This window comes from Podarcis melisellensis (genome assembly GCF_964234715.1).
Source record: "Podarcis melisellensis genome assembly, chromosome: 12".
Lineage (NCBI taxonomy): Eukaryota > Metazoa > Chordata > Lepidosauria > Squamata > Lacertidae > Podarcis > Podarcis melisellensis.
Genome location: NC_138544.1, coordinates 28,531,348 through 28,545,250, shown reverse-complemented (window position 1 = coordinate 28,545,250; position 13,903 = coordinate 28,531,348). Strand labels below are relative to the sequence as shown.

Sequence of the window (13,903 nt, the reverse complement as noted above, 5' to 3'; positions counted from 1 at the left end):
ATCGTTGAAATGTCAAAATATAAACAATCAATTGTGAAACAGAGAGTAGTGCATAGGAATCTGCTTTATACTATGTCAGAATAATTGTCCAGCTAGACCAGGAGGGGGAAACCTTTTGTAGTTTGACAGCAATGGGTGGAGTCAGAGACAAGTGTTCTAGATTAACCGATCCAGGGGAAAAAAAGATTTACCTGTTTCAATTTTTGTCATGCCTACCACATTTTAGAATATCCAATCCTATATGGCTGTCTTAAGAAGTAAACCCTGCTGGGTTTGGTGGGGTTATTCTTTTTAAAAAGTATGCAGCAGATTTAAAATAATGTACCGTATTTTTCGTCCTATAGGGCGCACCAGCCCATAGGACGCACCGTTTTTTTTGGGGGGGGGAATGAATAAAAAAAAAAATCGTATTTTTCGCTCTATAACACGCACCTGGCCATAACACGCATGTAGTTTTTAGAGGAGGAAAATCCGTAGGCATGCCACCCGTAGGCATTCCCTCCATAACACGCACAGACATTTCCCCTTACTTTTTAGGAGGAAAAAGTGAGTGTTATGGTGCAAAAAATACGGTATTTTCTCCTCCAGCCGCGGCTGTCGCCCCAAGCCTTACGCACACCTGCCCGAAGCACGGGGCAAACACTCGGTGCCAAGCCATGCAATAGCATTATTCAAACAAATATGTTTATATGGAAACAAAGGGTCTTTCTTTTTTAATTTGGTTGAAACTGATCTTCCTAATAGTCATAAAAGGATACTTGCATGTTCAACTCCACTCAAAGGTTGTTAAAGCCTCCTTTGTTGACTCATGGCTCAGTCTGTAAGAAAAAGGAAGGAATAGAAAATTCTCCTGCAGAAGGGTTGCTTTGCTGGATGGATGTTATTAAATGTCTGCTTCTGTAGCAATTTCCTGAGAAGTTACTAAGGGCCAAGAGGAAATCCCTAAAGTGTCAGCATCTGGTGCTTTGTTCTCCAAGTTGTTCTTATGCATATCCCATCATTTGAACTGGGTTCCGATGCCTATATTTGATGAAAAGTACTAACTTAAACACAGATCTTGACTTAGGATGCTGGTGTTGCAGAAGGAAACAGATGCAAGTTTTTTGCAAAATCGACATGACTTCAAAGAGTTGGCTTTCTTCCTCACATTGCTAACATTTCCTCAACAAAGGTCTCAATTTGTGAACTGTATTTGCTTCCTTGTTGGAAGATGGGAGACTAGATGTAGTAAAGTAGGAATATTTAGAAAATTATTCTTTGGTCAAGCAAAAGAGAGTGAGGCCTTGTGGGAGTTTCATCAGCCGCAAGGACCCTGGGAAAGGAGTTGTGTATCTTTAAAGCTCCAGACAACTGGCTCCTCGGTTGAAAGTTTTATTAGAACCCAGGATGTCTTGATTAATGAAAGAACTAGCACCTGAGTTCGATGGTGTAAACATCTTCCTCCCCAGTGTTGTTATCTGCCCTTGAATTGCCTGGGAATGTGTCTCTGGTTAATTTCCTTGGAAGGGAGGAAGCCCTTTGATTTAAAGTTTAAATCCTAAATTGGCCCAGCTGTCAAGAGGTAAATTGATTGACCAGCAAGCCGATCATTGGCGCATTCAAAAATAATTTGAGTCTTATGATTGGCTTGAAAGTTACGACGCAGGTTGCGAATTGTGGATAAAAGATCAAGCAATTGTCTTGCTCTTTGCTCTCTGCTTTGCTCTGCAAATTGCAAAGATGCCAGGCTCTATTGTTCCAGCTTAATAGGCCGCTACTCATCCTTTGAGATGGAAATCTTCACTCGTCGTCTACTTGCAGAGTTTTGAAAGAACTTCAACTGTCCTATCTTTGTGTTAGAGTTGTAAGTATGTGATCTTAGTAAGCCTAGCAGCTTTCTTGTTTTCTTACCTGTAACGTTCCAAAAGATGTGCCTGCTATTTTAGCATGTTTCTTATGTTATTTTAAAATAAACATTTTAAAGATGAAACTGTTTTAGTTGTGTGCCTTTCCAAAGGGAATAGCTAAGTCCTTGCCTTACGCTGGGTTACGCTCTACCGTAGAATTTCTGCCTGCAAGACTGTGGATGCAGCTTGTGGAGTAGGGGAACGGCCAAGCTAACGGGTCACAACCTTCTCCCTGGGATGTGATCTTGGGTCCCCTGGAACATAGGGAGTGGTGGCAGCCCTACCGGGTGTTGTTTGTTTTGTTTTTGGCTTTGCTAAAACAGTAATTTCGCCCGCCTACCCTGCCTGGGACGGCCCTGGTCTGGCCGGAGAGCAGAGACCGTAGAAGGGAGGGGCAAGAGGTTGGGGGCGAGCATTACTACACTAGACCACACCTCCAGACCAGGCAACCTGTTCATTGAATAACTGTCGAACTCTGTTTGCAAAAAGCTAGTGAAACGGTTAGATTCTATCCGGTTTTCATTGAGCGTTTGTTCTGAGTTGTTTATAGGGAGGTTATATGACAATGAGCATTCATCCTGATTTACTTGTGAGGTGTTTATATACCTTTCTATTAATCATTTGTTCATTTCACACTTTTCAATGCTTTTCCCCATCCCTTTCCTAACTGCAAACAGTCCACTTTCCTTTTAAAGTGAATTTGTTGTGCTAGGGCACTTTAACCTAAATTTCCTAGGGTGTGCTAGAATCCCTCCCACAAAACACTGACAGCCATGGGGTTTTATAAAGTGTAAGACAGACTAAAGGAGCTTCTATTCATCATGTTTGGTTACAAATTAGCTACGCTGATACCATCACTGAACCCTAGTATGGTTAGGAATGATACATGGGTTGTTTGGGGCATGCATGCCTGAACCAGATATCTAAAGGGCTCTTATGGCTGGCCCTACCATGAGCCATGATAAGATAGCTGCTTCAGGTGGCAGAATTTGTGTGTCATGGAGATTGGCAATAGTTCTGACCTACTGGGCACAAAGTATCTGTGCAATCTTAACTGAAATGAACATGAGCCACACAAGATCAGCCCTTATGCAGCTCCCATATGCAGACCTGGGGTAGCAGAGTGTACACTCTGTATGTATGAAATATTCGTGTCCGCCATGAACAGAGTGAGTTGCCTGAGGTGAGCCTGTTTCTCAGTCTCTGACCCCTATCTACAAGATGGGGATAAGAATACTGACTTCCTTTACAGTCCAGGCGGGGAACCTATGGTCTTCTAAATGTTGTTGGACCCATCAGCCCCAGTCAACACACAAAAATAATGGATGAGGAAAATGGAAAAGGCAGGCACACAACTCCTATGATTACTAAGATGCCATGGTGTGTTAAGCTGCATTGCATTTTAACATAATAATCTCCGCTAGAGTTTTGCTGTTTCTTAGCTATCTACCTTGAGGAGGAAGCATGGACTATTTATTTAAATAGGGTAGATGAGCATTGGATGAACATCTTCACAAGCATAAACCTTAGCCCAGATCTTTTAGCTGCAGCTTGATTCTGATCTGCCGATAAATGAAGTTTGTGGTTTCTTTGGACTTGCTTTGCTCCTAATCTAATACAAACCAGCCAGAATAAAAATTGCACTGAAGCCTTTGGTGAAATAAAAACAAAAGTTTGGGTTCTATTTAGTTTGACGTGTCATTAATTGCAAAGCAACTGATTCTACACATTATCTAAACCCTGCAGTTGGAAACAGCAACTTTGTGAAACCTGCTCATTTATTTATTTGCATGAGAAAGTCTTTCCCTTGCTGGAAGCTAGTCAGGCAGTATTCTAGACATACAGTAGACTCTTTGTGCCCTCTAGTGTGACTTACTGGGTGTTGCATGCAGATTCCATTTATATTTCAAGTCCTCTGAACCTAAACACAACACAGTTGCCATTCAGTGTTGGGTTCTCACTATCAAGCTAAAATGAAGTCATTTATATGCTGCTTTTCATCCGAGGCATTCAATTTGGTCGGTGTTTCATTAAAATACTTTCCTCTTAACCTTTTTCTCTTAACCTTTTTCTCTGGAAAAAGAGGTGCTGGAACTCACCACGAAGACCTCCCTCTTTCTCTTGGAATGGCAATGGCACCCACCTGAGAGGTGCCGGAACTGAGTTCCTGTGAGTTCTCCTTGGGGGAAAAGCCCTGCTCTTAACAATCTGTGGGGGGAATCCTATGGCAAGACCTGCTAGGATGAGAAGTTTAGAAGAATAAGGACGTAAAGAAGACAAGCCTTTCAGATGCCACAAACAGGACAGCCAGTGTGAATCCCTCAGAAGGGACAGTCCCAGGGTGGGCTCTTAAACCCATTTAGTTTGGTTACATGACACAGCAATCCAGCACAGAACACTCCTGTAAAGGCTCTCTCCCCCCCCCCCCCCCAGGGTTAGGCGGAGCAGCAGCAACAGCCAATCAAGGACGGAGCAGGGTAGGGGCAGACTGCACCAGGTGTCATCATGGAGGGGAGTGACATTCGGTGCGCTGCCAGCCCGCGACTCCCACCTACCCTGAGTCGTCAGGGGAAGGGGGTGAGTTGTGCTGCTCTGCCGGCGGGCTTCCCCCTTCGTTTTGACAGTACCCCGCCCGGGCTGCTGCAGTGAGGCATGCAGGCAGACAGGGAGATGATGGGAAGGAGGCTGGCTAGCAAACAAGGGGAGGGTGGAGGGGAGGGAAGAAGCAGAAGCTTCCTCAAGTCATGACCCAAACCCTGTCACCCCCCAAAAAGCTCAACAACTTTGGCCAACCCTCCCCTAAAAATAGCTCAACAACTCTGGCCAACATTTTCTATTACTGGGGAATGATCAGGAGCTCACCAGGTTAGTGGCTAAATATCTCTGTCAGAGAACTGCCATCAGGGCCGGAGGGAGAGAGCGGGCTCCGGAGGGATTCCAGAGAGCGTCCCGGGATGGGGAGAGGCAGCCCATCTTCTGGGGAAGGTAATCAGCGTAGCACCAGTGGAGAAGGGGGGAAGATGGGGGAATCGGTGAGGCAGTCCCATGACTCCTCGCCGGGGACCAGCGGGGAGAGTAAGGGTCCTCCGCTGCCTACACCCTCCTTGTGCAGAAGGCTTCCACGCAGGGAGAGTAGGAAGAGACTAGGCGTCAAAGAGCTTCTTTGCTGGAGGAAGTTTAAGAAACGCCCACTGACGGATTCTGCCAGCGATTGAGACAGCCACGGGCGAGTGGCTGTCCAGACAGAAAAGGTTCACTCAGGCAACCCAGCCAGGCGTTGCACCGGTTTACGCACGAGCAACCCCTAGAACCATTACAATCTCTATTTGGTTTTTTGTCATCGAAATACACTGCAGACGTCTGATCTCCCTGGAGACCAAGAGATATGACGATAGACTGTTCTGCCTCCTTTCTTTTAGCAAATATTTTGTGCCACTGGGGAAGTGGTAATTCTGTATTAATTTGTTTTGGATGTTGTATGTGGTAACAATAAAGGATTTACAATACGATACGAACTTTGGCCCTCCCCTATAAAAAGCTCAAGAACTTTGGTCAATCCTTCCCTAAAAGAAGTTCAACAACTCCTGGTAATGACAATTGGTAGATCACAGCCAGTATTTTTATACTCTAAGTAGATCACAGTCTCTTGGGAGTCCAACTAGATTTCAATGTGTGTGGTGGTGGGGGGGTGTGAAAATAAATTTTCCACACCGGGTACCACCTGACCCCGCTACGCCACTGCAGCCAAGCTGCCAAATGGAGATTTGATCTGGCATAACTTTACCATGGCTTAATTTCACTTGCTTGCTTTACACTTGTGCCTAGGCTTGCTCTTTAAGCAGCATCAGACAAAAAAGAAAATGGAAGAGGGGAGAGAAATATAAAGCAACTCCGATAATCCTGAATATCCTTTAATTCTGTTCAATAACGATGGTACGCAACGACCAGGATGTTCTGAGAGGGGTAAAGCCAAATGGTACTTGGTTCCAGCTACGATTCTATGTGCGCTTCCAAAATTAATGTGACAATAAATTAACAGGTCTCCATCTCAAGTAAATTCAGACTTGTGGGTTACTGTGCCACAAAAAAAAGTCTGGGAACCACTGCTGAAACAGATGAGAATGGGAAGGAATGGAAGCGAAGAGAGCAGAGTTCAAATCTTTTGTTTAGCCATGAAGCCCACTGGGTGGCTTTGGGCCAGTTAATTCTCTCTCAGCCTGCGCTACCTCACAGGGTCGTTGTGAAGATAAAAGAAAGCAGGCGGCGGCGGGGGGGGGGGGGAGAACTTTGTAGGCCATGCCAAGCTGCTTGATGGGTTAAAATAGGATTATTTCACACTCTTCTGGTTCTTTTAGACAGCTACGTTTCTTGGAGCAGGCGCGGAGATATGAGAGGATATGTGCCTTTTGAAACCATATGGCAGAACAGCAGGAGGCCTTCTGGGCTGCTAAATGCTTCTCCAGCTCCTTCGAGCTCATTAAGCAGACCTTCATTTTCAACTGGTGATGTTTTATTTAACAGTGAGCAGGTCTCGTTTTTTCCGCTTCCCCATCAGCTGCTGCCATATTGCTGGGTGATGTCAGCCTGTCACCAACCAGAGAGGCTCAGATTGGGAAGTCGGGTCGCAATCTGCCTTATCTGGTTCTGTGCTGGGGGATTTGTCACCTGCAAGGCGAGCTGCGACAGTTCGCTTCCAGCTGAATAGGCTCCCTGGTATTGACAAGCTGACAGGAATTTTGCCTAGTGTTAAAAATAATAGGTACAAAAATAAGAAAATGAGACTCGCCAGGGATGGGATTGAAATCTGATTTTGTTTGCGACTGATACTTGACTGAAGCGCAGTTGTGCTTCAAATTTTGCACTTCTCAGAATGTTGTGAGGCAGTTCTCCAGCCAAACAACGCATGCAAAAATGGATATATTAGGGGAAGGCATGCCTAAAAATGCACATATTAGTGAAACAAACACACAAAAAGGCATTATATTAGGGGGAAATGCTAACCAAAAATTGTGTATGTTTGTCAAAATGTGTGCCAAAAGTGGGAGAAATTTGCACTAAGATGCTGGTGAATTTTACAGTGATGTAAAATTTTAATTTCTCCTTGCTACAGAAATGAGGAGCCATGAATTTAAGATGGGAAAAATGAGACGCTGAACTGACAGATTCGTTCATCCCTATACTGACCTTAAAACTCTGGCAATACTCATATATACACAATCTTCACCCCCTAAATACAGTATGTAAAAGCTCCAAAGCTGCAGTATTGTCAACCTTGTGTATTAGGATCCACTTCCAAAAGTCACCATAAAGCCAGCAAACAAAAGCTCTGCACCAGATTGGACAATGAGCAAATGTTTGAAGCTCTAGGTTTGAAGAGGCCTCAGCACATATTTCATGGGCCACGTTGAGTTGCCTTCTGTTGGGTTACACAGCTGCCTAGCGAGAGAAGGTAAGGTAAACTGTACAAGAAATCCACACAATTGAAAGCCATTAGAAATAGCCGGGTCCCAAGTGGTTATAGGATGGATGAATCCCTTTCGATCATGGTCAACTGCCCTGCCCATGGAAAGAAAAAGAGAAAGTCTGCAACACGGCCTTGTGTTGCTGGAGGGAAAAAATATACAGAAATGAGAACATTAAAGGTTGAAATGTGGGTGAGCAAGGTTGAGCAAGTGAAGGTTGGAATGCGAAGGTTGTCATTGCAAGAGAAGGATGGAAAAACATGTATGCAGGAGCTATTGCTAGAACTGTTAAGGACAAAGGAAGGAAGGAAAGATAAGAAAGCTGCTACACCTAATGATTATAGTAGAAGGAAGCACAGCCATAAAAGACCTAACTGCCCCTTTGCTTGGAAGTGTATAAAAGTGTGTGCTGTACTCATATTTGTTGCGCCACCCTTCAACTACTTGCTGGCTACTATGTTGTGTTTAAGAAAACAGACCTTCCAAGTGTCCCTATCTTCCAGGGACAGTCCATGATTTACAGAAGCTGTCAGGTATCTGAACTGATCCCAGAAGGTCCAAATTCCTTAGTATGTCCCTATTTTCATACACACACATACATACACACAATTCAAAGTGTTGGTGCTGACCTTTAAAGCCCTAAACGGCCTCGGTCCTGTATATCTGAAGGAGCGTCTCCTCCCCCATTGTTCTGCCCGGACACTGAGGTCCAGCTCTGAGGGTCTTCTGGCAGTTCCCTCACTGCGAGAGGCCAAGTTACAGGGAACCAGGCAGAGGGCCTTCTCGGTAGTGGCGCCTGCCCTGTGGAATGCCCTCCCACCAGATGTCAAAGCGATAAACAACTACCTGACATTCAGAAGACATCTGAAGGCAGCCCTGTTCAGGGAAGTTTTTAATATGTGACATTTTAGTGTATCTTTCATCTTTGTTGGAAGCCGCCCAGAGTGGCTGGGGAAACCCAGCCAGATGGGCGGGGTACAAATAATAAATTATTATTATTATTATTATTATTATTATTATTATTATTATTATTATTCATTTATTCATTTATTCATTTTATATATCTTAGTACATCAATTATACAATTGTCATTGTTTATCTTACACTCTTTGGCTCCCCTTGTTGAGCTGTATCGCCTTAATTACCACCCCTCTTCTGCTTATTTTTAACTGCTGCTCATACATCTAACCCCACTTATCTGATTTGTTATGTTTCTTTAAATATTTGCCAAAGTATTCCTACTCTTCTTTTATATCCAACTCATCCCCATTTCTTATCTTTGCAGTCAACACTGCTAGCTCAGCACATTCTATCAGCTTATTCTGCCAGTCTCCTTTTGTGGGACTATTTTTGTCCTTCCACCTTTGGGCATAAATTATTCTGGCCGCTGTTACTGCATAGAGGAAAAGAATAAGCACTTTCTTGGGTATTTCACCCTCTACTATACGTCCCTATTTTCATCGGAGAAATGTTGGAGCATATGGAGTTATGTGAACCCTAAACCAAGAAGTAACTATACAATCTGTAAAAGACATCTGAATTGGGAAGTTTTTTAAAAAATGTTTTATTATGTTTTTATATATGTTTGTTGTCCAGAGTCCCTGGAGCAACCCAATCAGATGGGTGGGGTATTATTATTATTATTATTATTATTATTATTATTATTATTATTATTATTATTTAGAATGTCCCTATTTTTATTGGGAAAATGTTGGAGGGTATGCAAAAATGTCCTGTTTGACTGACAACTGGATCTCATGGGCTGTCCAGGCAGAACCCATGGGTTATTGAGTCCTGCACCCTAATATCCTAACAGCATCAATCGTCTGCTCAATTCACTCACGGATAGCCAGAGAAGCCATGGGGTCACCAGGGGAAAGTTGCTGCCCTTTCCCATGGAAGCGATGATTCCCGCTGCTTAGATATATTGTCCACTTGCCAGCGATGCCATTGAAAGACAACAAAGGGGCCTGAAAGAAACAAGGACTGTGCGTGAGACGGAGCAGGGATAAAGGAGACTCAAAACAAAGCAAGCAAGCAAGCAAGAATACAGACACTGCAAGTCTGCTTGCAGCAGCAATATTACGCGAGTGCAAAAGAACTGTGCTATGCATAAAATATCAGTCTTGGGAAGAAGACACATGCGCTGCATCTGACACATGGCACCACCTGTCTTAGAATATTTGCACCATAGGCTTTGCATCACTTTTGCGGGTGTGCAAAAATATTATGTGCAGCTACAAGTATATTCAGTGGGTTTGGGTGAACCAGGTTTATCTTGTCCATTTGTCTGTTGATTGCTGTCCATCAACATGTGCAGTTGCGTGCCAAAAGCTGAATCTTGCACACATACACACATGTGGCTTTTGATAACAATAACTAATTTTGCACTGCAATCCTACCTATTTCTGCTCAGAATTAAGCTCCGCTGAGTTCAATGGGAGTTACATCCAGGTAAATAAGTGTGTATGGCTGGGTTTCACGAAGGAAGGGGATAGCATTTCCCCAGAAACTTGTTTGAGTCTTGGGGGAAAATGTGACTTCTCCTTATCAGATTAAACAAACTGGGTAAAATATATTTGGACTCACAGTACAAAGTTCACCCCCAGCTGTGATTACTTCGCTTCCTAAACTTTGCAGTCTGTAGAGTGAAACTGTCCTCACACACAAGAAAAGTTCCAGTTACAGATAGGTAGCCGTGTTGGTCTGCCATAGTCAAAACAAAAAAAAAGACAAGAAAAAAAAAAACAAGAAAAGTTATTTGTGCCTGTGAAAATGTGAAGTTGCAAATATTATTTTTGGTTGCTTACTCCTAATTCTCCCCAATTCTTGCTTGCTTCCCCAGCCCCACTCCAGGTGAGAAAAAGACTGCCAATCAGTTGGGGGAGGGGATCCCCTTTTAATAATGCATGATGGAAAGGGACCAGGACAGTGGAAGGCGATGCTGAAAAATTCAGAGCTATGACAAAGGGAACATGACTCTGGTTATTTGATCTCTGCTTTTCTGCTGGCTCCACCAAATCATCTGCTTGTGTAAAGTATCGGAGTTGCAGGAAAGGCTATGAAGTTGTGTCCATATGTCTAGACAGCAGATCTTTTTTTGTAAACCACCTTAAAACTCAAACTTGCACATCCTTCCGGATTTGCACTGCAGTCCCATTTCAGAAAATGCACGGATCCCAGTGAACAGCTTCATGCTTACAGGATGGTAGTTCCTTGCATGCATTCCTACATTGTTTTATTGCACTCAGAAAAATGGACCAATTAAAAAAAGAGAGAGCATCTCACATGCGTAAACCAGTGCAGATTGTCACATCAAACAGGCATGCCAGGAGCCCAATGTGGATCAGGTGCACAACTGCTACCTACTCTGGCTCACAACAAGAGGAATAATAGAATAATAGAACTGTAGAGTTGAAATGGACTCTGTGGGACATCCAGGCCAACCCTCTGCAATGCAGGGATCTCAACTAGGTCATATATGATCTAACCTCTGCTTAGAAACCTCCAAGGAAGGAGAGTCCACCAGCTCTTGTCCCAACAGCTGTCACTGTCAGAAAAGTTCTTCCCAATGTTTAGTCAGAATCTCCTCTCTGGTAACTTGGTTTGAGTCCTACCCTCCAGAGCAGGAGAAAACAAGCTTGCTTCATCTTCCAACGTGACAGCCTTTTAGATATTTGAAGAAGGCTTTGTGCCGGACAGCAGAGTCTGGTGATGCAGTTCCTTTGAAACTCCACCCGTGTGCTAGAGCCTCTCACGGACTGGCTACACTTTGTGGGGGAAGAATAAAAGGAGCAGTTTCTGAGGGAGAAGGTTAGACAGGGGTTTAGTTTTGAGAAGGGGCAAAGGTTCACGTTAAGAAATATGGTTTGATTGGAGTTGGGAATTAGGGAATGAGATAAGGAGAACTGGTTCTGAGTGAAGTTCAACTTACACACTGAGGAGACTATCCATAGCGAGAGGACAGAGTCTTGCAGCTTGGATAGGGAGACCTGGTTGAGGGTCTTGGAAAGGTATAGAGACAGGAGTGTCCTGGGAAGGCTGTGAGTGAACCGGGAAAGGTAGATCTTGTAGGAATGCAGGCTACCTGGGTGTCAGTATAGCCAGGAGGGGAGAGTTCTTCTAGGTACTGAAGACTCCTAGCCCAAGGGGTGAGGTGATCTACTGGGTCTGAGAATACCTCAGGTGTAGGACTGTTAAAAGAGTGGGTAACTGAGGAGAAGTGAACCAAAGTATTAAGCTATAAAGGAAGCGGGATGGTGTCAAAAGTATTTAATTGTAAGATCTAAGTGACAGAAACGGAGTCGAGCATTTTACCAACTATTCTAGAAACCTGGATATTTACCACCTGAAGTGTTAACACTTGATTTTTTTGTAACTGAAGTTTACGAAGAGTTGTTCCTATAGTATTGTGTTTAAGACTGAGTCATCTCATAGTTACTTAAAGTAAATAAATTAACTTTTACATGAAAGAACACATTTCTTGACTCACTTCATTTTATAAACTTCTTTTTGTTTAGTAAAGCTTTTCTTTAGAGTCTAAATCATTAAGTTTTCCCTCACACAAGTCCCCCACTTGTGGTAAATTGTAGAAATGTGTTTAATTGGTGTACCGCAAGGTGCGTGCACTATATTTAATTGGGGGCAGCTAGTGGGAGTGGATCTGCCACATTATTAATTGGTGGTAATAAGTGGTGGGTCCACTGCAGCTACCATATCTCCCTTCAGTCTCCTCTTTTCCAAACTAAACACACCCAGCTCCTTCAACTGTTCCTCATCAGGCTTGGTTTCCAGACCCTCGATCATCTTGGTTGCCCTGCTCTGCACGCACTCCAGCTTGTCAACATCCTTCTTAAATTGTGGTACTCGGAACTGGAAACAGTAATCCAGATGTGGTCTGACCAAGGCAGAATAGAGTGGTACTACAGTATGACTTCCCTTGACCTGGACACTATACTTTTGTTGATGTAGCCTAGAATAGCATTAGCTTTTTCTTTCTTTCTTTCTGCTGCTGCTGCATCACACTGCTGACTCATGTGAAGCTTGTGGTCCACCAAGACCCCTAGATCCTTTTCACATGTACTATATTAGTAAGCCAGGTATCCCTGACTTTTGTCCTTTCACCCACATACATGTTTCATCCATAATGCTTCTCATACCAGTTCGAATATGTTCTACCCTTTGCAGATGGGCAGCCTACTTGCATCTTTCTACCTAGTGCATTTTCCCTCCTTTTGACTTTGCTGCATGAAATGTGACTTGTTCATGACGTAGCACCTGTGCCAGCTTGCTCTTTAAACTGTGGACTTGCCACTCCAAATATTGACACAGGCCTTTATCTTTTCACCCTAGCTAGCTGGGCCATTCACTGAAATAAAACGCCTTGAGTGTGCAGATACTCATAACCGTTCCATGTTATATTGACCAACTGCATAATGGAGTACAGAGTTCATAAAGGTTGTCAAATACATGGCAGAAGTGGAACTCTGGGAGTTGGCTAATATAGAGACTGAAAGTGCTCACTTTGGCCATATGCATAATATACATTTATAGCGCTATGACATCAAACAGTTATGGCTTCCCTCAAAGAATTCTGGGAGCTGTACTGTGTTAAGGGTGCTGTTGTAGCTAAGATAACCCGAGACAGGTTGTTACAAAGATTTAAATCCTAAACACCATTACTAGAGTGTAGACAGCATTGAGCACAGTGGGAGTTACTTCTGAGTAAACACACATATTTCCCCTACATTTAAAAGCTGCCTGATTGTAATCAAACTTCTAAGTCTAAGAGGTTTACCACCCCCCACCCCCAAAAACCCATAGCATTGCACCATAACCAAAATTTTATTCTGATGATGTCGATGCTGCCTTCAGTCTCAGGGTGGCAAGGAACCTGGCATATATATAAAAAAATAAGAACAGTTTCAAAATACAACGATTCAGCCTCCAAAATACTTTAAACAATGGTCCAGATAAATATTGGGATGCACCTATTCCTTCCGAAAGACCACAGAGACCCATACGATTTCCTGAAGGCTGATTGATTGATTAGACTGCACACAACCAAAGGTGATTGATTAGAACAGATGGTAGGCAACTGATTGGAGTAGCCAACCTGGTGCCCTCCGATGTTATTGGATTCCACTTCCCATCCCCACTGACTATTGGACCTGGAGCCCACCACCACCTGGAGGGCACCACGTTGGCCTTCCACCGTGGTCGATCACTGGAAACCCACGAACCCGCAGAAAATGGCGCAAAGCTCTTTTTGACGCCGGTGCTCTTAGCCGCTCCCTCCTCTCCTGGAGCAACCAGAAATGGGCGTGCGCCTGTTTGGCTTTCGGGGCGCCCCTGGCTCTCCCATTTCCTCGCGCGCAGCCACGATCGAGGCGCCCCTCCCTTCCCGGATCTCGGCCCCCGCCGGGTCAGCGGGCCGGGCGCCTATTTGCATATTTTTACCTTTGTCTCCTCCGGCCAGCCAATGGGCGCGCCTGGCTGCTGCTCCTGGCCCGGCCCCCTCGAGCTTCCCATAGCTGGTGCAGCCGCCGCTTCTTC

The 13,903-nt window shown here is 44.1% G+C and overlaps 1 long non-coding RNA gene across 1 annotated transcript; it reads right to left on the bottom strand.

Moving 5' to 3' along the window:
* Window positions 1–647: 647 nt before the first annotated feature.
* On the bottom strand, window positions 648–13,740 carry LOC309353856. The gene is made up of 3 exons (XR_014162081.1): window positions 13,563–13,740; window positions 9,192–9,318; window positions 648–818 (listed from the first exon to the last, which is right to left on the bottom strand). It is a non-coding gene; the product is annotated as an uncharacterized lncRNA (long non-coding RNA).
* Window positions 13,741–13,903: the final 163 nt, after the last annotated feature.